This window comes from Dendronephthya gigantea, unplaced genomic scaffold, assembly GCF_004324835.1.
Source record: "Dendronephthya gigantea isolate DGI-Jeju-01 unplaced genomic scaffold, DenGig_1.0 000385F, whole genome shotgun sequence".
Taxonomy (NCBI): domain Eukaryota; kingdom Metazoa; phylum Cnidaria; class Anthozoa; order Malacalcyonacea; family Nephtheidae; genus Dendronephthya; species Dendronephthya gigantea.
In genome coordinates, this window is record NW_021163395.1 from 1 (window position 1) to 21795 (window position 21795).

Sequence of the window (21795 nt, forward strand, 5' to 3'; positions counted from 1 at the left end):
ATAGTCTATTTTTATGGTAAAGTATAGTTACTATTGCATTGATTATTTTTGTTTATTCTTTAAATTTTAAAGCCGCTAGGCGGGAAATCATTATCACGCGCGTACTTTAATAATCATATTTTATATTATCCAAAGTAGTAGTTTTTAATCACTCATTCATCGATGTTTCAACACCCGAATAGCAAAATCTTAAAGAGCTGAAGCCAATTGGCCTTACACAGCCACAGGTATCTTAACAAAAACCGCCATGCATGTCACAAGAATACTCTTTTTTCGAGCACAAAATGTTCTCATATTTCTTATCAGGTCTACAAAGTAGCTAATATTTCATGTTTCACAAGTTACGATTGATGTTACCAAAGAAGGCTTTTTGAGTTTATGTCTAACATTACCTAATCAATAGAACAGCCGTTTCGCAACATTGGTACAGTTCAACATTTGGCCAACTGATTCTGTTCAAATGTGTATATATAGGCTTCGCAAATATGCAACCAACGGGCCACGATTAACTACATTTTTACGGATCGCAAGACCAAAAGAACTCTGATATAGCGCTGTAGTTATGAGCCGAGCAGGACAGGTTTAAAAAAATATGGTATTTTTTATTGAACAAAATATGTCACAGGAACTGTTCTTGTTCGGAAGTTTACGCTGGCTTCCCCTCTTGCAAAATGAAATATCGTGCGTTTCGTTAACGCTAACTGAGCAATCTGCAGTTACATTATTATCATTCCACAGCATAATGTATGTGAGACACTAAGACAGTCAAGTAAATTATATTTCGAACATTTAATAAAGAGACTAAATATATTTCAAAAGCAGCTGACAAACATATATTTATTATTATGAATAAATTACAGCTATCTGCAAGATATTCTTTTTTAGGCGAGCATGGATAGAATTATAGTTAGAAAGAGGATGTTCAGAAAGGATGTTACGAAAGGTTGGCATATTCGCAATACTCGTGACATCACGAATTTCAACTATGTTGTTAGTCGGTCTAGTCTCCGATCCAGTTTTTTATTACCCTTGCTAACACCGAAACTGTTTAGATTTTATAGATTGCACATTTTTTATACACATTGTAAACACAACTTTAACTTATCTTTATAGAATGAGGACTAAACGAAGCCAACGTAAACCAATCATATTTGGCAACTGTAAAGAAGTTTTACAGACGGTTATAATGATTTATTTAGCTGCAAATCTCGTTTTTGGGAAAGAAGAGTCTGAATTTTGTAAAAGAGGATGGTCTGAATTTGTTGAAGACAGAAAGCAATGGGAAAGAGAATGTTTAAATGACGATGATATTAAAATATCACAGTGTTGTAACGAGACATTTCACTATCTTGATGAAAGATTTAATGACTACATAAAGTTGTGTCCCATTGTTGGTAAGTTTTAATGATTGTACATTGCTTTAATTATTTTGTTTGCTCTAGGCTTATGTATGGCGTTCAGGAGATGATTTGTTATTCGATAAGAATGAATTACCTGTGCAATCTGCCACATGCACTGTCTTGTTTTTCAATTGCCATTTCTGGCAATGCCTAGTAGAAAAGGTTTTTGACGAATAATTTATCGCATACTTACTGTAATTAATTACTGTGGTTCTCGCTAACCACATGCCTAGTTTACTTTAAACGAGCTGGGATGCAGACAGCTACCACGTCTCCTTACAAATATACAATTTATGATTACACTCCGCAAATTTCCTTCTAAGTCAACTGCCATTCAAGTCATTTTAAAAAACGAGATAAATTTGGCATTCTCTTCTGTTAGAGGGCAAATGCACATGTCATTTTCAAGAGCAAGGAATAGACCGTGTTACTTACAATGACTTGTCAGATCCAGTATTTTGGATAAGACCGAATATTTCATGTCGACACAAGTTTCAAATCCGTCGTCTAAAAGTGGAGCCAGACGTGAGATCACCACACAGTTTTCCTGTTGGTTTTAATAAAATCAAGAATATATTTCAACTGTATGGAGGGCGAGAGAAATCATGTGATATTATGGTTTATGTTCGCTCCTGTAAAGGCGAAGGCGAAGGCAAAGGCAAGTACTATTTTGATAAAGAATTTTCAAGAATTCTCGCATACTCCTTCTCATCTACAAACAAAACAGTTTCATGCAGTCAAACACCCAAGTCTTAATACATGTCAATCACACTTTCCTTTCTGGGCTGTTTCCAGACATGTTCCTGTACAACCATATTGTTTGTTTCAAATTGAGGAATATTGAAACTCGTTTTCATTATGAATTCTTCGATTTGAATTTTTATTATTTCATTTACTTGTTTTATACAGAAATGGAAAAAACAACCCAGGAAAATACCAAAAGAGGAGGTAGGATTACAACCGCTTTTGTCAGTAATATTTTAATCAAGGGGAAATAAAATTATGGCATCACTCAATCATCGATACGTTTTATACAACACTGTTTTGTGACAAAATAAATTCTGAATTTCAGACAATATACACTAAATAACTACGCGTGTGTACATGGGCGAACAGGAGCTTCAATTTCCGGGGGTGTAGCTCACTTGCCCCCCAAAACACTAAAAAAACTACGCCTTGAACTAGTAATAAATAATTAGTTTTAAACTGTTGGTATCGAAACGTTAAGTCGGTAAAAAGTAGTTTTCTATATTTTGCAAATGCGAAACAACACAAGTTTGTTATTTTCCGTTGATAGCTAGTATTAAACTGTTCCCACAAATGCGTAAGTTGGTTAACCATCCCACAGCTATAGGAGCGCATTTTAGCAAATAATGCGCTATTTCACATATAATTGGTCTATGCATGAATAATTAGTCATTTTAGTCTATCAGTGCAATATTGTGATTAGATATGACAATCTTGAGCACATGTATATAGGGAGCACGAGAATGAAATAAAGGACACTTAGAAACGGGAATCAACGTTTGTGTGTGTCTCAGGCAGCTAGCTCGTCCCGTTACACGCGTAGTGCAATAGTGCACTGTTACATTAACTAATCATAATAGTGCACTGTTACATTATCTAATCACAATAGTGCACTGTTACATTATCTAATCACAATAGTGCAGTGTTACATTAACTAATCACAATAGTGCACTGTTACATTAACTAATGACAATAGTGCACTGTTACATTATCTAATCACAATAGTGCACTGTTACATTATCTAATCACAATAGTGCAGTGTTACATTAACTAATCACAATAGTGCAGTGTTACATTAACTAATCACAATAGTGCACTGTTACATTATCTGATCACAATAGTGCAGTGTTACATTATCTAATCACAATAGTGCAGTGTTACATTATCTAATCACAATAGTGCACTGTTACATTATCTAATCACAATAGTGCAGTGTTACATTATCTAATCACAATAGTGCACTGTTACATTAACTAATCACAATAGTGCAGTGTTACATTATCTAATCACAATAGTGCACTGTTACATTATCTAATCACAATAGTGCACTGTTATATTAACTAATCACAATAGTGCACAGTTACACTATCTAATCACAATAGTGCACTGTTACATTATCTAATCACAATAGTGCACTGTTACATTAACTAATCACAATAGTGCACATTTACATTATCTAATCACAATAGTGCACTGTTACATTAACTAATCACAATAGTGCACTGTTACATTATCTAATCACAATAGTGCACTGTTACATTATCTAATCACAATAGTGCAGTGTTACATTATCTAATCACAATAGTGCACTGTTACATTATCTAATCACAATAGTGCACTGTTACATTAACTAATCAAAATAGTGCACTGTTACATTAACTAATCACAATAGTGCACTGTTACATTAACTAATCACAATAGTGCAGTGTTGCATTATCTAATCACAATAGTGCAGTGTTACATTAACTAATCACAATAGTGCACTGTTACATTATCTAATGAAATTGTGCACTGTTACATTAACTAATCACAATAGTGCACTGTTACATTAACTAATCACAATAGTGCAGTGTTACATTAACTAATCACAATAGTGCACTGTTACATTAACTAATCACAATAGTGCACTGTTACATTAACTAATCACAATAGTGCAGTGTTACATTAATTAATCACAATAGTGCACTGTTACATTATCTAATGAAATTGTGCACTGTTACATTAACTAATCACAATAGTGCACTGTTACATTAACTAATCACAATAGTGCACTGTTACATTAACTAATCACAATAGTGCAGTGTTACATTAACTAATCACAATATTGCACTGTTACATTATCTAATCACAATAGTGCAGTGTTACATTAACTAATCACAATAGTGCAGTGTTACATTATCTAATCACAATAGTGCACTGTTACATTATCTAATCACAATAGTGCAATGTTACATTAACTAATCACAATAGTGCACTGTTACATTAACTAATCACAATAGTGCACTGTTACACTATCTTATCACAATAGTGCAGTGTTACATTAACTAATCACAATAGTGCACTGTTACATTATCTAATCACAATAGTTCAGTGTTACATTAAATAATCACAATAGTGCACTGTTACATTAACTAATCACAATAGTGCACTGTTACATTATCTAATCACAATAGTGCAGTGTTACATTAAATAATCACAATAGTGCACTGTTACATTATCTAATCACAATAGTTCAGTGTTACATTAAATAATCACAATAGTGCACTGTTACATTAACTAATCACAATAGTGCAGTGTTACATTAACTAATCACAATAGTGCACTGTTACATTAACTAATCACAATAGTGCAGTGTTACATTATCTAATCACAATAGTGCACTGTTACATTAACTAATCACAATAGTGCAGTGTTACATTAACTAATCACAATAGTGCACTGTTACATTAACTAATCGCAATAGTGCACTGTTACATTAACTAATCACAATAGTGCACTGTTACATTATCTAATCACAATAGTGCACTGTTACATTAACTAATCACAATAGTGCACTGTTACATTAACTAATCACAATAGTGCACTGTTACATTAACTAATCACAATAGTGCACTGTTACATTAACTAATCACAATAGTGCACTGTTACATTAACTAATCACAATAGTGCACTGTTACATTAACTAATCACAATAGTGCACTGTTACATTAACTAATCACAATAGTGCAGTGTTACATTATCTAATCACAATAGTGCACTGTTACATTAACTAATCACAATAGTGCACTGTTACATTAACTAATCACAATAGTGCAGTGTTACATTAACTAATCACAATAGTGCACTGTTACATTAACTAATCGCAATAGTGCACTGTTACATTAACTAATCACAATAGTGCACTGTTACATTATCTAATCACAATAGTGCACTGTTACATTAACTAATCACAATAGTGCACTGTTACATTAACTAATCACAATAGTGCACTGTTACATTAACTAATCACAATAGTGCACTGTTACATTAACTAATCACAATAGTGCACTGTTACATTAACTAATCACAATAGTGCACTGTTACATTAACTAATCACAATAGTGCACTGTTACATTAACTAATCACAATAGTGCAGTGTTACATTATCTAATCACAATAGTGCACTGTTACATTAACTAATCACAATAGTGCACTGTTACATTAACTAATCACAATAGTGCAGTGTTACATTAACTAACCACAATAGTGCACTGTTACATTAACTAATCACAATAGTGCACTGTTACATGATCTAATCACAATAGTGCACTGTTACATTATCTAATCACAATTGTGCAGTGTTACACGTGTTAATCGTCGCATGTCATAGTTAAATGCTATTGTTATATTTTTTCGCTATCGTACACTCGTGCTATACAGGGTGTATCAAAAAAAAGGAGACCTTTAGAAATCAAGCTATTGTTAAAATTTGAATGCTTTTTCAATTCCATTTGCACATATGCTAAACCGTAGTGCGTGAAACATTGATGGCATGCATGGATACATTAGAAAAAGGAGACCTTTAGAAAATGAATTGACGTTTGTACACAAGATTGTCTGCTCCTAGGAATTTGAAAATAACTTTAATAGCATAAGGAAAAATAACGACCCAAAAATATTCAAATGACTAAGAACAAAAGCGATAACTCAGTATGCGTGGTAAATTGCTTTAGCTGTTCCTTCAAAACATGAACAAATCATTTGTTCATTAATTTTTAACACTGCGTGCGAGCATTAGGGCTGTTCACATGAGTCAGGAATGAATTACAACTTGATCTGACACAGATTCACTTGACATTTCGATCCGGATTTAAAATTACTGATAAATTGAACATCAAAAAAACTGAATGTCATGGACCATGACCTCCAACGTGGCCTCCATTTCTCTCAACACAAACTACCGTACGCTTGTGCTTATCGCGAACTGCTTTTCTGATGACGGCAGGCTAGGTATAATTTAAGACTACAAAAACTGTTTGCTCCGAAGTCAGTTGAACCATTTTTGTTCTGGTAGTGTGCTTAGTCATTTGAATATTTTTGGGTCGTTATTTTTCCTTATGCTATTAAAGTTATTTTCAAATTCCCAGGAGCAGACAATCTTGTGTACAAACGTCAATTCATTTTCTAATGTATGCATGCATGCCATCAATATTTAATGCACTACGGTTCAGCAAATGTGCAAATGCAATTGAAAAGGCATTCAAATTTTAACAATAGCTTGATTTCTAAAGGTCTCCTTTTTTTTGATACACCCTGTAGTTAGTTTGTATTCAATTGTTATATTATACAAATCATCTCCAGAACGCCATGCATAAGACTAGAGCAATATAATTAAAGCAAAGTACGATCATTAAAACTTGCCCACAATGGGACACAACTTTATGTAGTTAATAAAATACCATGCAGTATTCTGTCTGTACAGAAATACAACGGGACCGGTCTGGCACTTTTTACCGTGTATAAAGGAAAGCGAATATAGTTAGGTTAGGGACGTCCAACTTAGATTACAGCTGTAGCTTGCAAACAGCAATAATGGCCGTGTTACATATAACTTACAGTGAGCCAAATTATTATCAATGTCATTGACATGCAATGTTCCAGTTTAAATTGATTTCACATGCATTGCTGCTCAGAGCTGATGACGTAATATCCGGCGATTCATAGAGTGACTCGCGTTTTTAATCGTCCACCCGAACTGAACTATAGTGATTAGTTTGATCTTATTCCATATGACGATTTAGACTGACAGATTTGTTGATAATTATGCTTTTCTTGCCTGTTGAAACACTTTCTATTTTGGGGATGAAAACCTGATAGTTTCTGGAAATGAATAGCGTTTTAGGTGATTTTGTTTTGTCAACCTGACATTATAAAATAGAATTAATTGCAGGGAAAAAATCAACACATGAAATAAGGAAAATAGCTACAAAATATCTTCCTTCAAATTTGAACATTGTTAAGCACTTCTAATACCTGCACGCTAATAAACGAGTAAATTGCATTTACCTTTAAATTGCATTTACTTTAAGGTTGCAAAAAAGATATTCTTGTTCTGTGGGACAATTCCAATTTCGTTGTCATCAATCACCATGTCAAAATCCTGAAGAGGTTTATTAAAAATGAAAAACTTGGAGTGTCGGAACAAGGCACCCATCTGGGTTTCATCAGCTTCACAAACAGCAGAGCAAGAGAATTATTGAAAGTTGGAGAAATTAGGAATAAAACACAGTTGTTAAAGTGGCTGGATAGTATTCATGTTTACAATGATTCAAATAGCTATAGCAACGCGACCAGAAAAAGTGTTTGTGATCTTGTGAACAGTGTAAGTGTAACAAAATGTTGCTGGCTCCCACATGCACGCCCTACTTAGTCCAAAAAGATGAAAATCACCATTGCTTTCTGACAAGTTTAATAATCACGAATCAAGCAAATGATTAAGAGCACTCCCCCAATAACTGATAAAAGATTTAATAACTTTTTTTGTTACTAAACTCTTAAAGTCATGTTATTGGTATAAGAGCTAGCGTTGGGATATTTTGCGTCTTCGATCAGGGAAGGCGAAAAAAATCAAATAGGCTGTAGAAATTGATTGAAAGTGTTTCAGAGTCAGATAATACATTATTCTAAGTTTTTGCTATGTTTTTTAAAGGTATTAAACGACACAAGTCCTAAGAATTTCCGTCCTGATGTTCACGACGTTATTTTGTTACTATTGCTAAGCAACGAAACACGCGATATTTTAAAAGATCAAGAATTGTTCCTAAATGAATGTAAAAATGTTAAAAAGAAAGTCACAATTGTTGGTTTAACAGGCAGCATTTCAGGAGAGTTCAACTTTGCAGGCTTTAAACTTCGTGTCAAACCATGGCCGACACCAGAGGGAGAGGTTCAAGTAAAATTAGCCACGTTGGAGAAAGTTTTAAATGAAACGATAATAGATGCTTCCTGCACGTCATTCGGTAAGTTTTGGTGAAGCTTTTTGATATATACAGTCGTTATCAAAAAGGTTGTCCCTATCAATATATATATATATAAATATATAAATATCAATCACGTGAACATTAAACATTGTTTATTTCGCTCATTTTTGTCTTGTTTCTTTATTATTATCAATATTGTTAACCTTACTATTATATTTATGAAATTTTTAATAAAGATTTTCACGGATTTCCCATAAAATCAACATATGCAGTAAAATCACGTGACTGATATTTACGTATTTATATATTTTAATATGACAACCTTTTTGATAACGACTGTATATATATATATACATTTATATATATATATATATATATATATATATATATATATATATATATATATATATATATATTTATATATATATATATACTTCATCTAGTTTCCAAACCATGTATATTCTAATAACTGTGATGTCACATACCAGTTAAATCTGCTGTAGAGGTTTGTGCATATAAAGTTTCTACTATTTTGGATTTAAACGTTTTTAGATATAATTGAAAATTAAAAACTATAGTTGACCTATAAAAACTATAGTTAGGACGCGTTAATGTAGTAAATATGTAGCGACGTTTGAGTATTCTGATGAATAGTGCCGCTGCCATTTTAATATGTAAGCTTTTTATCGTGGAGAAGAATGTTTTTTCAAGGGAAAGAGAAAAAATCTTATGAAATGAAAACATGCAATAAATACAAAAGCTAAATAGATTCTTCTTCAGTTGATACCATTGCCATTTTAAAGCAAGAAATCATTCCTTGAGTTATAAACCACGACCTGCCGACAAAATAAAAAAGTAAAGTAAAAAACAAATTCCGAATGAACAGGACATCTTGAGAGTCAAAATATGAATCAAGCAAGACATAGGTTGAGACTTTATTACAAAGTCATCTTCAGACAGAATGAAATACAATACTTTACAAGGCATATATATATACAGAGAGAGAGCACAGAGAGAGAGCCGATTGGACCGATAGTTAACTCAATTTATCATCAATTCCCGGCTTGAATTTGAAGTGTGTATAATTCCACCCGAAATTAAGACCATTTGAACCTTTAGAATTTACCTGCATCGAGTGAAGTGCCGAAAATCATAACTGATTTACAGAGAGAGCGCTCATGTGTCAATCCAACATGTGGGCGGAAGACCATTAGTTAATCCAAGCAAGACGAAACTTGATAATGTTACGAATAAAACTAAATAATATTATCACATGTTCTAAATAATATTATTTAGTTTTATTCGTAACATTATCAAGTTTCGCTGCAAGATTTCCAGCATTAATTTTTATGAGTAGCTTCTAATTTTACTATATTTAATTTCCTTCAATCCAGACAAATGCGAATGTAAAAATGGTAGAAATTATGAGTTTACCGCATATACTAAACCCGGAGCAATTGCTGGATTGGTCAATTGGACAATACCGGAAGTCACATGTTCTGATTATGAGAGAGGCCAGGTTGATCCACCTTATGACGCACCTCCTGCAAATTTGCAACTGGGCAAGCACGTGATTACTTACCCGTACTCGTATAAACGTGACGGCAAAGTTGTTAAATTTAAATGTTTTGTAAACTTAACTGTTGTCCGTAAGTATCTATAACGGTTCTCTTTCTGATTTAGCACATGGTTTGTCATGCTTAAAATATCGCAATTTTTTACGGTTAAGTTTGCTAAGATTATATATTACCATTCAATCTCATTTTAATTTCTCATTTAGCTTGTTCATGCCCATGCCCGCAAACTGTTACGAGGATTGTGCGCAGTCAAAGAGAAAAAGCTTTCATCAGTTGGTCAGAGCCTAAACCTAGATGCCCGACAACGCCAAGTGGAAGCAATCCTAACACAACCAGTGGATGGTTCTCTGTTGGTAATTACACGCGCAACTACAACTACAGTTTCATGAGCAACTATCAGACATTTCCTATTGAATGCCATGTAAGAATTATTATAGCAGGTATGTTAATAGACAACTAATGTCTTTTGTCCTGATTTAGTATCTGTATCTCATTCGAAATTTAAGATATACAACATCGAGGCTGACGCGCATTACGAGGACTGGCAACTGAATACAGGAATACATTTATAATCCATATTTATGTACACCGACTAGCTTTCATTGCTATATTCTTGCTGTTCTTGATAATAATGTGTTTTATATGTTTTTAATCCCCAAAAAATGCTTGCGAAGTGCATGTTCATTATTACAAATTGTTTCCCACCTTCCGTAGTTATTTTAGCTTGTTTATTTCAGTTTTTCAAGCAACTAGAATATAGAAACCTTATTTAAGAGCCAAAATCACACAGCAATATGAAAAATTAATTAGCCTAGTTCATGTTAATCTAACCCTGTAGAAAGCAACAAACAATTTCGTTGTTTTGAGTGGGATTTATATCGTACCTTTGGGTATCTAGACCGCTGTTTTTTTTTGACAAATCTTTTTTGACGTATTTTATTGGATCTGTCATTATTTTTTTCAAGGAGTTTTATGAAAGAGTTGCGAAATCGCCAATCAGTAGGTTGCTGATTAACAGTTTCCCTCGTTAAAGTTTTGTGCATGCGCATAACTAACAAAACTATCCAACTTCCATGATATAGAATTTGGACAACTTTGGATGATATAGAGTTTGGACAACTTTGGACTACGCTGTCTTTCATCATAATACCCGGGTGTAATTCTTAATCTTTGTGTTTGCGGTATAAAGGATGCGGTTTATTTGCATAAATTATGAGCTTGATACGTTTTCAAAGACATAATTCACCGTGAAAGGCTTTTACAACACCATTGCTTTAACGTGTTATATTCAATTTTATAAAATCGTGTTAATAAAAAAACTATTATTGACAAGCTATTATGATTGTGGCCACTGCAATTAATTTGCAGGGGCCAGTTGTATAAAGAACTAGTTCACTTTTAGTTAACCAATCAGAGTTGTGTATTCCTGGGCTAACCAGGGGCTTTGATTTTAACTTTGATTAAAACTTAGTATTCCTAAATTGAGGATCCTCTTTAAAAATTGATTGTTGCGAAATATAAATTTTATTGCTTTTCAAGGAATTTTAGAACGGTTGAAAAAAATCACTATCCGGTTGATCAAAATGTAGTTACGAGTTTTTTACAACCGACTCCAGCACATAATATAAGACTAAAACTAAATTAAGAAGAGCTATAATGTTTTTAATACAGCCGGTTTGCATTATAAAAGTGTTTTTGCAGGATTGGTTTTCCATTCCAAGATTATAAAATTTCATTCTCTCGTACATCATATTGAACGTTAATTGAAGTAGGTTATAATTTAACAGTTTGTTTTCGCTATTATTAATACAGCATTTGCATGTCATTTAAGGAAAAGAGAAGAACATTAAAATGAGTGGTATTTCAAATGCGCTGAAAGAACTACAATAGCGCTAATTTAACATCAATTGTATTAGGGCGGAATTTCAACAACAACGCCTTATTATACAGGGTGAATAAAAAAAACTGACACCTTTGAAATTCAAATTAGCTGCGAACTTATGGCTGGAATTTGACAATTCCCATTGTGTACAATCAACAAGACGTGGTTAATTAATGCGAAAGTGTTTAAACCAATTGAACTAATTTAACGTTCGTTTTTATTACAGAGCTTAGAATGCATTTTAACTCCCAAAGGGAACGAACTTTATGGTCAAGGTTAATTAATGGGTTCACTTATTTGATATGCTTCGTATACCCATGAGATATTTTAGGCAACTTCTGTCACATTATGAGCCGATTATAGACACATTGCAGCTAATTTGAATTTCAAAGGTGTCAGTTTTTTTTTACTCACCTTTTATATTCCGTAAAGTGAAAATCAATAGAACGAAACGAAGAACAATTGCGTTAACTTATTGATCATTAACATTTTCGCAACAACAATAACAATAAATCAAACGACATTTAGCATAGAGAAATATTCATTAATTAAAGGTGTACAAAGTAAATATTAGAATTCGCATTCTATAATATTTGTCTGTTCACACAACAGCAATATACGTGCAGTATGTTTTATCCCTGGATGTGTTCTCTTGCAAGTTGCAAGTAGGTCTGCATGCATAAGTCTGCCCCATGCTGTACATTTCGCAATGGTTAGGCAGTGCACATTCCGTTCAGCAGCTGCTATCAAAATTTGTTTTTGAAATTCAACGTTTTGAAGTGAACAACGTCTTCTCATCTGTACCTTTATAGCTATCTTTTGTTTGTAATTTATGTATACATATTAGAACGCAGATGAGAGAACTTTGTGTAAATGAGTATTTCTTTACGCTAATTAACGTTTGATTTATTGCTGTTGTTGTTCCGAAAATGTTAATGATCAAAAGGTTAATGCAATTGTTCTGCGTTTCGTTCTATTGATTTTCACTTTACGGAATATATAATAAGGCGTTGTTGTTGAACTTTCGCACTACTACAATTTATTTTCAATCAGCGCTATTGTAGTTCTTTCAGCGGTATTGAAATACCAATCATTTTAATGTTCTTCTCATTTCTTTAAATGACATGCAAATGCTGCAATAGAGTTATCGATGCCCTTGACTGCACCTGGATCTGAAAACTTACCAAATATATTCTGCGACATGGTTAATGACTTTTTTAACTCAAGTCAATAATTTTTCAACTAGGGGCATAGGTAGCCCAACAATCAGGTTTTTTGGTTTTTGATGAAACAGGACACTCTTGCCAGTCTCAATATATTTTGACCGCGCGCTGCATTACGTACGTCACTCGGGTCACGTTTATAGTATATAATAATATAAGGTTGGCAAGAATATTTTATTTTCAATATAAATCGTTTGAATATGATCAAAATTTTAACATCTATTCAATAAAATACGCTAAAAAAATAACAGCCCCTAAGTGTATGATAGTTTTACTAAATTTGTACGTCGATTTTTTGCAATGAAACGTGATTAAAAAATGAAAATATGCGAAGAGTTTTTTGAAATTTGCCGTGTCCCGATGCGGGATGCCTGTTGCCGTGCAAAAACATCAATTTGAAAACTCGTATCGCGATCCTATTGGTCATGCAGCTTTCACCGTTTTGTGATGACCAATAGGATCGCGTATACGAGTTTTGAAATTGATGTTTTTGCACGGCAACGGGCATCCCGCATCGGGATACGGCAAATTTCAAAAAACTCTTTGCATATTTTCATTTTTTAATCGCGTTTCATTGCAAAAAAACGACGTACAAATTTAGTAAAACTACCCTACACTTAGGGGCTGTTATTTTTTGGCGTATTTTATTGAATAGATGTTAAAATTTTGATCATATTTAAACGATGTATATCAAATAAAATATTCTTGCCAACCTTATATAATTATATACTATCCACCTTCAACACGCTATTTATGTGAGCTGCTCGCTGTCATTTTTACACCCTGTATTTCACACTAATATAACTTATAAGGTTATCATATCAACAAACGATAATAATGTAATTCTTCTGATAAATATTGGCTTATTAATTTTAAAACACAGCATGTGAAGCCGATTTCAAATGACTGCTTGTCAACCGATCCTAAATGTTTTTGTATTTTACACAATCGCAATCCCAACTCTTTTTTAAAATTATTTTTTGTTCTCTGAAACCTTATCGTTATCATTCACCAAAGTTGACTAAATGCTGAGCATGACTTTCCCTTTCCTTTGCAGTTCAGACATGCACCGATTTCTGTGTTTCGCAGTATGCTATTTCAACGTACGTTTGTTATGGTCCTTCGACATTTACTTGTCCACTTGGCAAAAGATGCTGTTACGCCCGGAAACAACAGTGGTGAGTGCCATTGTAAACTCTTTCGTTATTTTAATATCAAAAGGGAATAAAGCTTTACAGGGTGTAAAAAAAAGTTTACATTTTGTAAATATCTTCAAGGCGTATACACCCCACTCGTAGTTAAGGGAAATCATTTGCTATGTGTAGATAGCTTGAGACGTTCAGACACAACTTTTACAGAGAGTTTGTTAAATATATTATTGTTTTAGCAGGTTAAAAAAGAGGTTAGTTTACGGGTGATTAGAAAACGGCTTGCGCACAAAAATGAGTAAATGCAGTTGAAATGACGAATAATTCTCTCACATCGAAACGCTCACCAAACTAAGCTAAAATCCCTCACACTCAGAGAAGATAACAATAACATCGTTAAAGTATGTTCCATGCTGCAAATCTGAAGGGTAAACTCTATCCCATATATATATAAGGGTGTAGTTAATTTTCCACAGAATGACCCGCTCTTTGGGAGCAAAACTTGAATAAATAATTCAAAAAGTTGAAATTGTACCCCCAACCAGGGTGTAAATATTTTTTGCCGTATTTTTACTAGTCAATTTTTCGTATATTTTTAACACCACCCAAATGAGAAATATTATTTAATAAAAGTTTTATAATTCAAAATATCAGTTATGCTGACGTGAACTCAAATTTTAATTTAGCCAATCGCACGTTTGTAAACGTTTGCTAGTTACCAGTTTAAACTCGTTTTATACTCACGCATGCGAATAACTTACAAAAACGCCCAACGACCATGACATAATGGCAGACAACTTTCATTTCGCATTTGCATTCCCGGGAGTAATTAAAATCTCCGGGCGGCATTAGTACCCTCGGCCGGTGCTTCGCACTGGCTCGGGGATTAAATCTTCAATCCTGTGCAAACTATGACGTTTCAACGCGCCCATACACGACAACAACATTTTGTTTAACGGCGAAATAGCAGCGATATTACTAAAATAGGACCAAAATCCACATGTATTAAATATATGCTTACCTCAATTCAATCTAAACTTAATTGAACAGCATGAAAAAAACGGTCTATTTGTTCCTCTTGGAGGAATTGCCGTATCATGCATGCGAGCAAAATCGAATCGCACATCGCAAAATTAGCCAAAGCTGTGCACCACAACTCTTGGGAGATAAGACTGGGAGGTAGATAAATACGGTCACATACACATTTCAAATACTAGTATATTTCGCGCCATTACAGACTTGCGACGACGAAAAATAAAAAAACAACAAAACAAAACCGGGGCGAATTTTCAACTCCGTCGCTGGCGCCGGAGTAATTATGCCTATACAAAATACCCGGGAAAGGTGGCTAATTTGAACGGCGATCCGAGGGCCTTTTCCTCTTCTGTCCTCTCACTCCAGCCTCAACCACACAATTGAAGTCCCAAAAGGCCCTGCGAACGTGGTTAGTTCAATGAAAATCTAAAATGAAATAATTTAATTTTAGGTTCTGTGAGAACAATTGCAAACCCTTCTATGGCAATCCTTGTTCCAGGTAGGTGTGCAAACCCTTCTATGGCAATGCTTGTTCCAGAGAGAGAGAGATTGATTGATTGATTGATTGATTAATTTACGGATTTATTTCATTCCTTTCTTCCATTTCCAGGTTTCCATTCCATTGCTAAAGATAAAACTTTTTGGACCAACTTTCATTTTCATTTGTTTTTGTTTTTGTTTTAATTTTATGGAAATTCATGGCGATATTACTTTTCAAAATCAGTATATTATAATTGCAATATACCAAAAGCTAAGATAATGTTCGTTCTAAAAACAATTACCATTTACCAGCAGACAATTTGATGAAATGCTAGAAAAAACATACTCTGAAAAATGACGTCTTGTCAACTCAAGATATCAGCTATAGACAACAAGATAAAGTTTTAAGGTGATATTTCGACTTTATTTCAAAGTCATTATGAAACCAGAATAAACTATTTACAAGCTTGCTATCGTATTTTAATATTCATTTTTTGTAAACTTACGTTTTGATTGGTCGATTTGTGCCACGTGAGTGAATTTTATATAGCAACAACGCCACGGCAGTGCCGTTATAGAATTTATTGCACGATCAAAATGGCGGCAATAAACAAAAAATTTGCTGAACTTAGTTAAAAAGAAATTAATGTAATTATAGATGAATCCACCCCGAAAAATACTAAAAGGGCAACCAGTTAGGGTGTTTTAGTATTTAAAAGTAAGCATGTGTTGTTTATTTAAGTTTTAAAATGATATAAAGTCTTTACGAGTTTACTCAAAATGAATATTAAAAACATTAAAGCACTCTTTGTTTGTGTATGATCGGGTTTTACATGCACTCGTTCAAAAACAAGGAACTCGAAGTTCAATACTTCACTCAGCTTCGCCTCGTGCAGTATTGAACTTCTCGTTCCTTGTTTGTGAACTCGTGCATGTAAAACCCGATAATGCACTCACAGAGTGCTTTAATCCTTAAATATACAGAGAAATAAGAAGAGCGTCATAGCGTAACACTATACTACCAGAAATACATGCATGCAGCAACCCCTCGCCATTTCAAACAAAGCAAAATATTTCCTGAGCTAGCCAGACCTAACCTTCAATATTATGAAATGTCCTAAATGTAAAGCCGATAGCTGATGTTTCAAATATTTCGGAAACAAACACAGTCGTAAAGGTGAAATGAAATCACCCGTTTTTCTGCTGCTTTCAGTAAACCTTCAAAACATCAAAACAGCCCAAATAATATAAATAACCAAGCAGTGAACGTCGAATGTTGTTTTTCGATTATTAAATTCATGCAGTGATTGGAGTCGACTATATATAAACCTTTAAAGTGATATTTGTTATATTAAAACTCCGAATTACACTTTTAAGGACTCTTTTGGAAGTTAAAACGATGATGTAAAGCCTTAAATAGTCGGTCACCTCTTCGCAAAACCGAGAAAAACGACATACTGTACCAAGGTCATAAAATGTATTCGTACAGCAAATACGAAATAAACCTCGAAATAAACAAAATAGACTCCTACCATTTCAAGGATTATAATCGAGTTGTTCCTTTTCACCGCTAATTCCTCCAGTTCTGATAATATTTTAAACTCTTCCCAGTGTTTTATCTGTTAGTTGATTCCACATTTCATATTTTGTTTTCGAAACATTTCTTTAAAAAATAGTTTGCAAAATGACAGTTAAATTGCTGACGTTTTTCACTGAAACACAACGTTTCGTCTTAGCCAATCAGGAAGTTGCTGATTACCAGTCTACACTCGTTTGCATTTCGCGCATGCGCACAAGTACCATGACCATTGAACGTCCATGACATTTAAGCAACTTTGGATTCCGCTATGTTCTCCCGGGTCCCGGGTGTAATTCCTAATCTCCGGGCGGAATTAGTACCTCGCACGGTGCTCAGCACCGGCTCGGGGATTAACAACTCATGTTCACGATTCAGGTAAAGACCGCGAGTTCTATTGACGCTTTTAGACCATGATTTAGCGCTGGCTTTCTATATTTAAAGTATAGAGTTTCACGGAATAGCAGAAAGTTAGAGTTTGTGCATGGGTTGCATCAGGTTTCTTGGCGGCATCATTGTCATTCGTGTCATGCATAAAGGTTGTTAATAATGCGGTGGTGCAATTTTCCGACAAGTGTTTTGCCATGGGACTTTTTTGTGGATCTGCATGTTCTGATAAACGGGTAGCCAAATATCTTTCTGTTTTGCGAAATATTTTCGCGTTCTTCTTCAATGGTGTTATGTTTGCTACCGCGTTACCGCGCAGAGTTTTTAGGTAAAAAATATGATACCTTCTTAGTGTCATAAAATAATTACCACAAATTTAACCGGCTTTGTGAGATTCCACTGTATTTTCCTGATGAGTTTTTCAACTAGAAATTCTCCCTGTCTGCCAAAAAAAAGATATTCTAATCCAAACTTTACGTCTAGCATCTTCTGAGAAATATTTTTGCCTTCTTCTTCAATGGTGTTGTGTTCGCTGGCATCTGCCTTAAGTCAACTGGTACTTGTTTGCGAGTTTGAGAATGACTGAAAACTGAACAATTCCTGTCTTGTTGCCCATAGCTCATATCTTCAGTTTACAAGATGTCATTTTTCCGAGTATGTTCTTTTTTGTATGTTCCCTCTATCTATGAAAATTTATTTCAGTGTAATGGCTTCACTGGTTAAAAAGTTATTATCTTATCAAACCCGGACAATTGGGACACCCGGCGTTACAAATTTTGTAGAAAATATCCGATAGAAAATCAAATGAGTCTTACGAAAGCGATAGCAAGAGTCCTCGACGCCTATAATACACGTCCATGCTTTCTTTATTATTAATAATATTTTATTATTATTCTAAATGCTTATTGAAGATACTAAAAATATAGCCCCGTTTACCCTACACTCGATTCATCGGAGTACCCGTGCACATTTTATCCGTGCTCAGCCTTTGAATTGCTAGTTTGAGCACTAATACAGTTGGGTACGCGTGTCCATTTAGCCGTGCCTTGCGAAAAAATTGACGGCTGTAGCGTAAACGGGATTATATGCCATTGCATGTCACTGATGTCAGTATTTATTATAGACATTATTAATATTCATATCCATACAATTATCAAGTATAGCCAATTGTAAATTTAATGTATCTTTAAAAGAGACATTTACAGTAAGTATTCAGAAGAAATTTAATAAAATTTTTATTCGTTATCTCAAAAACATGCGTTATCGAAAATATCGATCCAGTAGTCATTCAATACATTTTTAAATGGTTCGAGATCCCATTTCAGGAACACTTAGTACTGTTTTTGTAACTTCTAATAAATTCTGTCAATGTATCTATCCTCCATCACTAAAGTTTATTCAATGCTTAACCATTATTCGAAAGCTGTAAAACTTTCTGATAATGAAGAAATCATTGCGCTCTGCATGGAAACGTATTAAAACTCACAGCAATATTCAATACGGCGCCTTATAATAATAGTATCAAAGAAGTGACTAAAGAATTCCGCTTGCGATTTCCGCTTAAAAACTCCAAGACCAGCGAAGTTTTCAAGCATATTATTTCTCTTGTGTACGAAATTTAACATTATTACAGCTAAGTGTGTGGTGCACTGCTCAATCCAAACGTTGAAAATATATTTTTGCAACTTTTACCATGCACTATAGCCATACTCTCACGCAAAAACGTGAACGGATGTGGAATATCTTCCAGTCCAGAGTACACGTTTTGTCTTAACCCGGAGTCATTATTAGTTACACGTGGTGGCTGGATGTCAGTTTTATCTGGAGCGGTTTACATGCATGAAGGCGTGACTCGACCCTAAACTTTTCCAATCGGCTCAATCAAGCTAATCACAGCAAACTGATACGTAAACAAATAAAACTGTAAATTATTGTATCCTTTATCCTGATACACCGAAATTTGAAATTCCTAGTATTATTACTGGTGAAACATATCCTCCAGATTGGTTATTATCTTGTTCAAATGGATTCTTATTATGTGGTTGAGCTCACCGTCGGGTACGAGTCCAACCTAAAGGTCAGTTTACAATTTTTGCTGCGATTTTAATTATATGCAATTTTTTTCTTTTGATAGATGTGAACGAGTGAATTAGTTATGGATATTCAAATAGGACCATGTGCACATCAGAGCATTCATAACTTATCACTCGTTCACATCTATCGTAAGAAGAAAATCGCAGCAAAAATCGCGGAACAATGCTAAGATGAAGAAATCTAACTTAAAGAAACTGCCCTGAGCCAGTTGTATAAAAAAAAATGTTCCTCGAGAAGGATGTTTCAATGATTGTTTCATATTATATTTTATACACTTACATATTCGAGTTTCTGAACATCAAATCATCAGTGTACACTGTAAACCTTCTGCTCAAATTCCAGATACATTCGGTGTGCTCTTAAAGTGCGATCCTTTGTAAATAAATACTCCAGAGACTTCGCAGTTCAGTTGACAGGCTGGCTACGCCACTGATTATTAGCAATTAAATGCTGTTTAATTTGATAGATTTTGTATATTTTTCCAGGTCTCGGACATTAGGATCTCCACTGTCTTTCGTGAGCAAAATTTGACATGTTACGATAGCAATCTGGTACCGTGTAAACGGGGCTGAAGAAGCTTGCATGGTTTTCCGTATATATCTGAGTCGTGATTTATCATCGGAAGCTAATTAATCCTATACCTAATTCATTGACTGAAATTTGAATGGCAAGAGATTGGGATGAGACTAAAAAAGGACGAGAAGTGTTAATTTATCAATTTTTCTTTATGGAACCAAACAATAACTAAACATACGCCATTGCCAAAGACGTCTCACGCTTTACCAGCTGTTTTATTTTTCATCTTGACCCAACTTTTTTTAATTTCTACGCAAAGACTTTTTTTGAACGAAAATAACGAAGTATGACATTAAAGTTTACGTGTTCAGTGTCAGTAAGATGTGTTTAGAGATTATATGATGATGATGCGTGTATAGAGATACGTGTTCAGTGATAGCTATACGTGTTCAGAGATATACGTGTTTGGTAATAACTATACCTATTCAAACATACGTGTTCAGTGATAGCTATATGTACGTGTTCAGAGATATACGTGCATGTTTGGTGATAACTACGTGTTCAGAGATACGTGTTCAGTGATTGTTATATTTACGTGTTCAGAGATATACGTGCATGTTAGTGATAACTACGTGTTCAGAGATACGTGTTCAGTGATTGTTATATTTACGTGTTCAGAGATATACGTGCATGTTAGTGATAACTACGTGTTCAGAGATACGTGTTCAGTGATTGTTATATTTACATGTTCAGAGATATACGTGCATGTTAGTGATAACTACGTGTTCAGAGATACGTGTTCAGTGATTGTTATATGGTAACGAGCAAAGATATTTTGTGGGCTTGACACAGCAATGACAGAACTGACTGGCCAAGTAATCGTCAGACATGAGAATATGACTTTTCCATTCATCAAAATGCGATGTTTCAACGGATAAGCCACCATTAAAAACCGATCGACAGATATTGATGGTATCGAAAAAAGCGAGGCTATATGAAAAATATTCCCAGTAAAAACCCAATGACCGAATTCCAGAAAGGTATTGATAAATATAACGCAGCAAATGTACACGTCAGACAATCAGAAATTGCAAGGTTCATTACGAGGTACGTCGCTGAATTTCTGAAACATTTCAGAGGGTCTTTAATAAAAGCAATAAGTAGTAGCATATTTGAAGCTGCTCCTAAAATAACCGCGACAATAACAGGAATATTGTGGTATTCCAATTCAAAGACGACTGCAGATGTAGTTGAGCTGTTCTCTGCCATATTTTTGTCCGCAAAAAAATTCTGACCCACGCCGGACTATTTTTCGCGTCTTTAGCGTCCGCCGTGCAGACTTCACATAAATCACAAATAATTAACAACAATGGCTAGATTTTATGGCTGAAATATTAAATGAAAGATCTAGACTATTCTTGTCATACCGCAAAGCCCTTTAGAGTTTTTTTCGGTAACGATAAAATGTAATTTGGTGCCGTCATTATTATT